Source organism: Thunnus thynnus, chromosome 8, assembly GCF_963924715.1.
Source record: "Thunnus thynnus chromosome 8, fThuThy2.1, whole genome shotgun sequence".
Lineage (NCBI taxonomy): Eukaryota > Metazoa > Chordata > Actinopteri > Scombriformes > Scombridae > Thunnus > Thunnus thynnus.
This window is the reverse complement of record NC_089524.1, coordinates 11,601,933-11,612,957: the sequence shown is the minus strand read 5'-3', so window position 1 is coordinate 11,612,957 and position 11,025 is coordinate 11,601,933.

The window sequence follows — 11,025 nt, the reverse complement described above, 5'->3', positions numbered from 1 at the left end:
CACACACACACACACACAGTAAGCCTGAAACTCTCCCACTGAGCCTTGTGACAGCAGCCCTCACACTACCTCTATCAGAGGAGTGTGAGACCTACCTGGGACACTTGTCAGACAGACACCTGGTCCCATAACTGTTCAGAGGGACCTTTTTTTCCAGACAGAATTCAGCCCAGACCAGATGCCTCTCCAGGCCGAGCTGAGTTATACATTCCACTGGAGGGAGGGCTGCTGAAACCTGGAGAGACAGAGCGAGGGAGAGTACCTTTCCTCCATCGTCTTTTAGGATAAACCGATAATCAGTACCTCTTCGATTCTCCCCCTCTCTCTCTCTGCCTGTCTAAACTATCCCTCTGTTGTAATATTTTGGTGCTACTATATTTCTCTTTGGCCGCAGGACTGGTCGCAGTACTCTGAGTTCCACTTTTCTTTGCTTAAGTGGCCTAAAAGTTAAGCCTGATTTCTTAAACCTGTATGTTAACAGGTCGTATTTGTTTAGTTATGAATTTTTTTTTTTAAAAATCCACTTTGTAAAGAAAATGATCCTCCAGATATCTTTGCCCATGAAAAGGAATATCTTATATTATGAAATGAAAGATTTGTGTCTATGTTATCTGATAGTTACTTGACCACATTGTTTTATGCTATTGCTTTGTATTCATCGGTCCTCGCTGTTCAGCTGAAGTATGAGCAGAGTTTGAGTTGCACAAAGTGTCAGCAGTCAGAGGACTTTTATGTATTTTGTGTTTGTTTTGATGTGATTTGACTTGATGTCTCTGTGGAAGCTATAAATGTGTCAATGCAGTGAACCTGCCATAGTCTTGCCATTTTGCTGGATGTCGTCTGGGTCATCGGTTAGTTTGCTTAAATGTTATCACCTCTACAATACAAACTGTGCTTAACGCTGCACACAGACACAGAGAGAAGGCCTTAGTGATGTGCGTAAAGCCGGCGCTGACACACCAGGACATTTTCATCACAGCATGCACAGCATTTTGTGTTGTGGCTGCAGACTGTGGCAGCTTGTGCATTAAATCTTCAAAAAGACACTTTAACAGCTCGGCTCAGTGTCATTATCTTAAAATCCTTCAGCACTGGCCTTGCAGTTAATTTTTTTTTGGGGGGGGTGGGGTTATTTTTGCCACATGTTACCACTCACTTGGCAGTGCTAGTAACTTTTACTGTGAGTGGAAATTCAGAGCACAGTGAGCCGCGGTGAATCAGCTCTGCCAGCAGGAACAAGCCCAGTGAGGAGGAGGGAAGACCTCTGACTGCTCGGTATTCAAAGAGCATTTTATTGTAGGAGTGTTAATCTGGGGATGGATTTACACGCTTGTAAAATGTCTGATTTCTTTGTGGCACACATCTGATGTATTCATGGCTGTCTGAAACCATCATTAAGACTGCTGTGAGAAGATATCTTGCCATAAAGTGTTCAAAATTACAGCTATTTTAAATTTATTTCCTAGTGATAATAATAATTAGTTAGCACAATCAGCTCTTTTTTATTTTAAAGACAGTGGTGGTCACTGTTTCAATGCTGTTGGGTCATTACCTGACCTGCTGATTGTGCAGCAAAGTTATGTAGTACTGATTTCATTGAAGAGTTTTTTTTCACAGATTTTTAAAAATGTTGTTTCAGCTGTTTTTCCATCCTGTAGAGATATATTTTTGGAAATGCTGTGTAAGAGGTTCAGAGAGCGGTCATCAGGTCTGACAGGCGTCACTGTGACTTCCACTGTGCTCTGAAATCTGCTGTGGTCCGACTCTTCACAAACGTTCACACTGATCACCGCTGAAAGCAGCTCTGTGTCACACTAAATGTCACATAATGTCATTGTAAAGAGAGGAAGTGTTGTCTTCATGGGGATTAGCTGCAATGTTCCTTTTTTTTCTTGTGGTGCTTTGGTTTGTAATGGTGCTATTAGTTCACAGTTGTTGTCAATGTTTCTGAGTTATCATTTTAACAGTTGTGCCTTAATTATTTAGAAATTAATTTGAGTATGTTATACTCTCACAAAACCAATCTGCAAGGCCGACCTGAGGCCTAAGTGTGCAGCTGCTCAGGGACCCCCTTTGGGTTCCTTTGTTCATTTTTATCATATTTTCAGTATTTAAGTGGCAAAATCACGGGAACAATTTTTGAATTATAAAACATAACCAGTTCTGGAGAAAGTTTGTAATTCTAATACCCTTTGAGGGCACTATAGCAATTTTGGGGTTATCAAATCATGCTTAGGGTCCCAAAAAGTCCTTAATCGGCCCTGCTAATCCATCCATGTGGAGCACAGAAACATGAAGAATATTTAATTAAAAATCGTAATACAGTTCCGTTTAATGCCGTAATACAGTTAACTCCTCCCTGCAATGATTCAGGACTGAATAAGTGGAATTACCATTTGTAACACTTTCATTTGCACATACTGTATGACGTTCAAAGTTTCAGAAGATTTTTCTAAAGATCATTTGTCAGAGGTAATCCTGTTGCAGTGTCTCAAAGGCATTTTTTTTCTCTGTTGTCAACTCTCTGTATCTACCTGGGCCTCTCGTAAAGGTTCACACTGAGTAGTGAGCCTATTTTATCTGAGTAAATAAGAGGGACAGTACCGGGTAATTATTGTTTTGTTTTCACATGCTAATTATAACATGACATGTACTGTATGTTGTTCTATACTATAGAAGATGAATCCATTTGTCCGCCATGTACATCTTTTTAAAAGGAAATATTAAACTGATTAAACATGGTGCATTGTTGATTTAAAAATGGAGTTTGGTCATTTGAGATTTCTGTTCTCCAAATTTGGAAATTCGTCCTGCATTCAATGGGTACACTCATAACGTGACAGCACTACATCATGTCTGGTTGCTAAAATAGAATTCTTCACCAGACAGCAAATGAGATCATCAGTGATCGTCATCTATTTCTGTATTTGACAGCTTTCATGGAAATGATTAAGCAAAGACTTCTTCCTTGTCTGAATGAGGCTGAGACATTCATCTTCCCTTTGATCTTCCTGACCGAGGGTAAACCAGATGTAGATGAGTGTACCTTCTTCTTCATCTACTATGTATATTTTTTATCGTATCAATTTGTCATATTTCAGTTTTCAGTTCTTGAGCATGTAAGTTCATACTTGACCTTAAGATCAATGTGACAAAATCATCCCAACTAAAGGTCCACTTACTACCTTTTTTCTGTCAGCTGGAGCTGCTTTCAGTCCTGTTTCAGTTCAATTTGATATTCAAATGTTCTGAAGGAAACTTTTATTTGCAGACCGTGTTACAAGTCACCAAGGACTAGAAAAACTCATAGCTTTATTATCAAAACTAATAAAAAAAACAAATCAGGACAAATAATTAACATTAAATGTAAATTTCTGCCCTCGCTATGTGCATACTCTGCCAGCTATGTGCACCTACAGCTATGCAGCCAGCTACAGTAAACACACTTCCATTAAAAGGTTGAAGACAGTTGACCTGAGGTTTTTACTGGAGGCAATTGTGAAACTGTTGGACAACAAATCCAATGATAGTGAGTACAAATCAGAACGTTACAACAAATATGCTGCAAACCACCAGATGCCATTGATTATCAAGGTTACAAGGAAACTAGACTCACAAAAGTATAGACTGTCAAAATAATTAACCTACATTACATTGTCCCTTATGCCAGCATTAGTAATATCAACATGAAATCCTGATAGAAGGTGCAGCACAATGTCTAGTAAACATTCAGATAAATCCATAAAATTAAAAGTAAAAAGACTAAATAACAGCCTGTGAAAAGTTAGTGATTAGCAATGCATTAGCCTCAAGCAGCTAGTCCAGCTAATAATGCCCAGATCGGCTAGTAATAAACTGATTGCAAAAAAATTGTAATTTAAAACAAATTTCCCACTACATATACATTTACACCACCTAACCTCTTGGATTAAATCAAGAAACAGCCACCTGCGCTAGTCTAGATTAGTGAAATGGAGGGTGCATCAAGAGCAATATATAATATAATGGATCAGGACGGGAAATGATTATCAAAAGAATGGCTATTTCATATTTGCTATTATATTTATAAAAACATTATGTTGCAGGCTACTAGGTCAAAGAAGAATTAACAATTTATATAAATAAAATAGTCTTACAACACATCACAATATGATTTGAATAATTAAACCTGGTTAAACAATGTTAAACCTCAGGGTTGCTATTCTCAATACTCACAAGGCCATCTTCAAAGTCTAACATTTGCAACAAAGTACAGAGACACAGAGCTGACTGAGATTACTCTGAGCAGCAGGCATGGCAATACATTAAAATATAGTTTTGTGTATATTCTGGCTTTCACCCTGATGGTCTGAATAACTCGCTGCTGCATGGTGCTGCTCTGTCTTGTCTGTCTGTGCGCTGTCAGTGTCCTCTTTTCGTGCTGCAACGTTATCAGTTATGAATTTGTTTATCACTGCACTGAGAAAATGGACATGTGGTGTGAGAGCATGTGAAAGGTGTCAATACTATGAGTCTCACAGTATATGTGTGGAATTGGCAGCCCTGAGGAGGGTTACAGCCCAATAATATTACATGTTCAGCATCCAAATGCCAATAACAATAAAATATGTACTACTAACTTAGCTGTGTTGTGCTTTTGCTACAGTGACTTTGATGTGTGTGGTAGTATCAGAAAAGACCTTAAAGCCGTGGTTCCCAACCTGGGCGTCAGGACCCCCACAAGGGGCCACTAGATAAATCTAAGGGGTCGCAAAATGATACGATGGGATAGGACAGGAAAAAAACAAACATATTTCTGACACTTTTTTTTGTAACTTTCCTCAAATTTTGCATTATTTATTATGAATTACCGTATTTTATTTCATCAAGCCTCTAAAAGTTATTGAAATGAAACAAAATAGGTCCTCTTTCATTCAACCAGTAGACAATGCAACGTGTGATGAGGGGTTCCAGGTGTTTGCTTTATTTCAAGGGGCCACAAGATAAAAAGTTTGGGAACTACTGTCTTAAAGGATAAGTTTACAATTATTCAGGTCTTTCTTAAAACAATATTTGTTGTACTTTGTGTACTTTGAAGTAGGTTTTTCTCACTGTAATCATTCCTCCTGTTCATATTGACCATTAGAGGATCCTTTCATAATGCACTTACAATGTAAGTTATGGGGACCAAAATCCACAGTCCTCCTTCTGTGGAAAAATGTATTTAAAAATGTATCTGAAGCTAATATGAAGCTTCAGCTGTCTAAATGAGTAGATATCTTTCTATGTTACAGTCTTTTTAGTACCAAAGTCTCTCTTTTTTTACTACTACTGCAGGGCCCGTAGGGCCCAATACCTAGAGAGAGTTGTACCCACCCCCTAAACGCTACTCATGCAGACTATCGGTAGACACTACAATAACACCTAAACACCTCACATGCAGGCTATCAGTAGATACTACAATTTACCGATGCTCCCTAAACATCTCACATGTAGAATATCTTGAGACTACAATTTTGAGTTGAGCCGAAGTTGATCAGATGAGCTGTTGTACCCATTCAAATGCCTGAGACATCCTGCACTATGTTATAAACATACAAAGTTCACGCTTGTGAGAAATGGGAATATAGTTTAACTCTCTAAACTTTTTCATTTCATTCTCTATGGTAGTTTAAGATTACCACATTGCCCACATTGTGGTCTTATAATGACACTTGTAGTGATAAGATCGCAATAGGGTTGCAATGGCAGAGTTGGGCTGTCTGTATTTCCGCTCCTTAACTTCATATTCATATAGTTCTCAAAAACAGCTGATCCAAACAATTTTACACATAAACAGTGCACTCCCCTATTTCCCCAGCAATCCATCCACCAGGTATGAAGTAGATCAGATGAAAGGTTCTTGAGATACACAAAGGACATTCATACATACAGACAAACAGACAGAGATTCCTTGCTTTATATAGAGAGACTAGTTTGGAGCCAATCCTGGAGCAATATTCAACTTACACAAGTGCGATATGGAAACTTGAAGCTCCAGTGCTCATACACTGAGAATGAACTTAAACAAGCCGCTAGGGTTCTCTCAATCAAAACAATAACAAAAGACGGAGTGTGATGACGGTGTGAAGTAGCGAGGGATCATAGGAGTTGTTGTCTGCATTGTTAAACAACCAGGTTAGGATTACTCCAGTGTTCAGGATGTTTTTACCGGGAGCTGAATTATCATGAGAGGTCTCCTCCTCTTCAAAATAAACAGACCCAGTGATTAAAACAGGTAAACACACTGAATAAAGCAGTTTCATGTTAAAAATCAATGTTTTTCTTATGCTGTTCAGCTGGCACCGGACGTCCAGTAGGGGCTGTTAGCTGAGCTGCTGCTAACATTTGCTCAGCTTGTTTCTCTGATAACTTAAAATCCAGACATTCAGCAGGTTTCTACCAAGAGCTGAATTATCCGCAGAGGTCTCCTCCTCTTCAAAAATAAACCATAAAAATACTGAATAAAGCTGTTTCACGTAAAAAATCAATGTTTTTTCAATGACATTCAGCAAGCACCGGACATGGGCTGTTAGCCAAGCAGCTGCTAACGTTTGCTCAGCTTGTTTCTCTGCTAACTTAAGATCCAGACATTCGATGACTAAAATCCTTCATCCGGTTAAAAGATTTAATTAAAAACAATGAAGATCTAAAAAGTTTATCATAAAAATGTTTTGTTGATAACTGATAACAGTTTTTGTTGAACAGCCATAACGCTGACATATTATCTTGTATGCGTATACTCTTTGGTAGATGCCATTGTAGTGGACAAACACAACGCCGACGCATGTATCTTGTGCACATATACTCTTTGGTAGAGGGGTATGACACCATTGACAGGCGACCAAATGAAACAGACTGTTACCTTGATTAAAATTACAGATTTCTCTGGGTTTGTAAATTGTTGGAAACATTTGGAATAATGTAAGTACACAACTCAACAAAATATATAAAATAAGTCTAGTTGTTTTCAGACATTTTAATGCAGAATAGTTACGTATTATAGCGAAATGGGAGACATCTTATGTCCACCAGTTAAACTTCTGAAATCAAATATATTTACATATTAATAGATTATATAATTTTTAATGAGGGAGAAGGAGAAGATGTAATTTTAAGTATTTTAACGAGATAATTGACCTTTTTTGTGTGGAAAAACTATGTCAGACACAAATAATAATTCAAAGTAGAGTATTTTATATACATCTTACATCATGGCTGGAGAGGATCTTTAAATTGTTGAACAGATTTCAATCAAATTTGGTGGAAAGTTCATTAAGGCCAATTAGTCAGGAAGAAGAAGAAGGAGATTTGTGTTTGGTGCAGATGGGACCAACCATATATACACTTAGCATTTAACATTTTATCTCAAAACTCTTGAACCTTGAAGAGTAGAAATTTTGCTTGATTGCTTGAACCAACCACAGGTGCCCATCCATGGACTTTCATATAGGCCACGCCAGTTTCCGCCTACACATTTTCCACCATTTTGAATTTGTTGCAAATTTTCTTTCTTCTCCATGTGTAGGCTACAAATTTAATCTATCGTTCTCAGAATTTGGTACATAACCCAATTTGACTGAACCTGTAAAAAGGTAAGTGGTTTATTTTTTGGTACTCCATATGCCTATTATTTTCAGATTTGACCTGGCCAAATTCTTGTAAGCATGCGTATTTGACAAAAATTGCCATAATCTTTGATTGAGTGCATCATTCAACTGCAATATGTATATAAAATGTGCAGTCATTCACTACTGAACAATTCTTCAAATGTTGATGGTGTGCCAGCATAGGAGATTCTAATTTTCTGTTTGGACAACCATTAAAGATCAGAACATTTCCTGTTCTGTGAATGACTTTATTGTATGTTATGAAGAGGGTGATAACAGACAGAAAAGAAAACCTAACAACTCAACAATACATAAATACAACTACAGTACTATAAAATACAATCATATATTTATATTAAAATTGTTGTCTCGTTCTCCTGCTTGTCCTTCTTTCTCCTCCTCAAACTGAAGAAGTGGCGGATTCTTTTCCACACTGAGTGCCTCTTTTTTTTCTCTGGGACCTTCTCCTCGGAAACTTCCTCCCTTACCAGCATTTCGACGGCCATTACAGCAACAAGGGTCTTATCCTCCTGCTCCTTTAGCTTTTCCCTGAGCTGGGCATTTTCTGCCTCAAGGGCCTGACTTGCCTCTTTCTCAGCCTGGAGCTGAGTGGCAAGCTCATGGTTGGTGAAGGTCTGATCACTGAGCTTCAGATTTCTGGCCTTCTCACACTGGATCTCATTGGTCAGGCGCTCCACCTCTTTCCACAGAAACTCGTTCTCTTTGGTCTCTGCCTCCAGCCTGGTGAAGAGCTCAGTAACTTTTTCCTGCTTGCAGGCAATGTGTTGCTCTGCACAAAGGAGGTGAGTTTTCAGCACCTCGACCTGTATCCCTAGAGCCTTGTTTCCGATCTCGCAGTTGATAAGCTGCCTGGACATCTCTTCAGGGTCCAGGACGTCACTTTATCAGACATATTCCTATCGTTCTGGGTCAGTGATGAACACTTGTGTCCCTTTCCAACCGGTTGAAAGGTGTGAAATGAACTGATTCTGCTTGAACTGATTTTCCAGTCTATAAATTCATCATAGTCATCACTGTGACCCCCGAGAGTCATTAAAGTCTGTCTGAAAAGAGACATAGCTACAGTACCATGTGGGATACTTATATTCTTGAACCATTGCTCTTTTTAATGTTCATGAATTATGTGCCGAACGTTTCTGACACAGTATTGCCAACACTTTTTGCAGATGACACAAATGTCATAATTTCACACCAGTAGTATCAATAAACTACAGAACCATTTCATTATTTTCTAAAATTTTATTAACGTGCTAATGGTACCTATGTTTTTTCATATTTGTCTTCAATTCATGCATTCATTCATATTGTACTACACAGTCTGAACATTTTTGTCTTCCTTTATGTTCCAGTAATATGATTATAAATTTTCATTTAGATACAGAGGCCCTGTTTTGTGGAACTCAAATTTGCATATTGTCCATCACTCATCATCTTTGTTTACCTTTTAAAAAACACCTTAAACACTGATAACCTCCCAAGTACAATGTTGTTCGACAACATTAATAATTAATAAGAATAACTTCGTCATAACAGACGTACAGGTGGCATGTCATAACAGGAAAAGCACAGGTGTAATTAATAGCGTCAATGCTTGCCTCGTCCCATTTAATTTGGCCAGTTCCAATGGGGTGCACCTGATGGTTCATTAGTATTTGCTCCCTGGGACACTGAGCCATCATTAATGTTACTAGTGGAGTGCCCGTTCAAAGTGTGCCTGTTCGAAATGGTGTTACCTAAATGCCTCACACACAGGCTATCAGTATACACTATAATTTACTGACAAACACCTCACATGGAGAATATCTAAAGACTACAATTTTGAGTTGAGCGGAAGTTGATCGGATGAACTGTAGTACCCGTTTAAAACGTGCCTGAGACATCCTGCACTATGTCTCCAACATACATACAGAGTTCCCGCGTGTGAGGAACCGGAATAGAGCTGAACTCTCTAAACCTTTTTCAATTCCTTCTCTATGGTAGTTCTTATCATTACTGGTGTAATCTCACCTCCAACCATAGCATGGATTGCAATGGCAGAGTGGCGCTGTCCGTGTTTCTTCTTGTTGAATGCATGTGCAGCAGAAGAAGCAGAAGCAACGTTGTTTATGAGATATTTTTATATATTTCTGAACATGCCTGATAAATCCAGCACTAAGTCTTGAATGTACATGCCAAGTTTCATTCACACTACACAATTCAATAGTAGAATTTAAGTCTCTTAAACATTTTCAAGTCATTAACACTACAGATGTAATCCCACCTCTGATCACAATGTGGGTTGCAATGGCAGAGCTTTGCTGTCTGTATTTCCATTCGTTGACTACACGGGCAGAAGAAGAATCAAATCAACGTTATTTATGAGGTATTTTTATATATTTCTTGAACAACTTCACACATCAACATTGCACTTCCCCGTTTCTCCAGCAATCCACCTGCCAGGTATGAAGTAGATCAGATGAACGGTTCTCAAGATACTCAAAGGACAAACCCACATACATACATACATACATACATACATACATACAGAAAGAGATTCCTTGCTTTATATAGAGAGATACTTCCACCGCAGCTCAACTGGGAAACACTGTCCGAGGAAACACAAAGAGGGAATTTGATGCTAAAAAGACTGTAAATGTGGCAGATATCCACTTGATATGACTACCTCAGACTGCTGAAGCCTCATATAAGCTTCAGGTAAACTTTTAAATGTATTTTTGCACAAAATGACACAAAATGACTGACACACTGTGGATTCTGGCCCCCATCATAAGTGAAAGCACATTTGAAGGGGGTCTTTTAACAGCCAGTATGAACAGGAAGAATGATTAAAGAGAGGAAATCCTCTTTCAGTTCATATGGGCACCTGACTGCGACTCAAGTCAAAATCACTACCACAGATCTGACCTGGGACACTGAGAATAAAAGTCTGCAGGAGTAGTTGCTCAAACTTTTTATATCTACTTGTGACCCCTCCACCTGTAGTAATAAAACTATCCAGTTTTTCGCATTTAAAAAAAGCAGAGATCACAGAAAAGTTTTGTTTCTTTTAATTCCCTTTCTTTTTAACCATCTTTTGACCCTTCAGATTTATCTTGCAATCTCCTGTTTGGTCTTGAACCCTAGGCTGGGAACCATCACACTTGGCAAGGTTTATTGTGCAGGCAATGTGACAGCATTCTGACTCAAAATCACCCACAATACAACAAATCACACCTGTAGCTACCTCCTCACGCTCCTCTCAGCACGGTGTGTGCTCTACCTCCCTGTGAACCTGTACCAGTTATTATGGGCGTTGCAGGCAGCTGTCTCTCTGATGACACAAACACAACGTGAAGTAACCACAGGCCTGGGTGGAGCTGGCTAAGCTTGCAACTGA